The sequence below is a fragment of the Morone saxatilis genome, unplaced genomic scaffold (genome assembly GCF_004916995.1).
Source record: "Morone saxatilis isolate NCDOM2014 unplaced genomic scaffold, NCSU_SB_2.0 Contig24, whole genome shotgun sequence".
In the NCBI taxonomy this organism is placed as follows: domain Eukaryota; kingdom Metazoa; phylum Chordata; class Actinopteri; family Moronidae; genus Morone; species Morone saxatilis.
The window spans coordinates 25,849,963-25,850,662 of NW_023339807.1; positions in this window are offsets into that span (position 1 = coordinate 25,849,963).

Sequence of the window (700 nt, forward strand, 5' to 3'; positions counted from 1 at the left end):
AAAGGTTAAATAAAAAATAAAAAATAAAGAAATATAGGCTAATATAAAAGTTAAAAGTTAAGGTAGCTGTAGGGGAAAGCTTTTTCACTTCCCAGATTTATCCTGCTGGCAGAGAATCAAACCACCAACCTCCTGGTCACCACAGAAGCACTGGATAATCAGTGTGACCAGTTTGGCACGGTGACAGCTTGGACCACTGTGTCCGATAGCCCAGCAGGCTCTCAGTGCTCTGTATGTGTAATATAAAATGTATGAAATATGAACGACTGTCTTAGAAACCTTCATTTGAATAAAGAGTCTTTTTCTATAAAGTTAAGTTAGGTGATTTAATCCTTTTGGGAAGTATGTGTCCAGTTTTTTGATCCAGAAATTCTCTTTTCTTCTCCTCTGAGATGTTCCCCAGTTTGGATTGTGTTCCAGTCCGTGTACAATCAAATTCTGGAGACCATGTCGTTGAAAGTGTTTGACCAGGTGCGTGTTATTGTGTCCTCTTCTGTTGTTGTATTTGTGGTGAGAAACGCGAGTTCTCAATGTGTTGTTGTTTGTCCCACGTATTGTATTTTGCACTTTTTGCATTGTATCAGGTAGATGCAGTTGTTAAGTTTTAGCGTATGTTGCTAGTTAAAAGGTACGTAGCACCTAGATTCTGGTTTTTGGCTAATTTTGGGCCTCCAGGTAGTTTTGTGTGTGTCATAGGAGG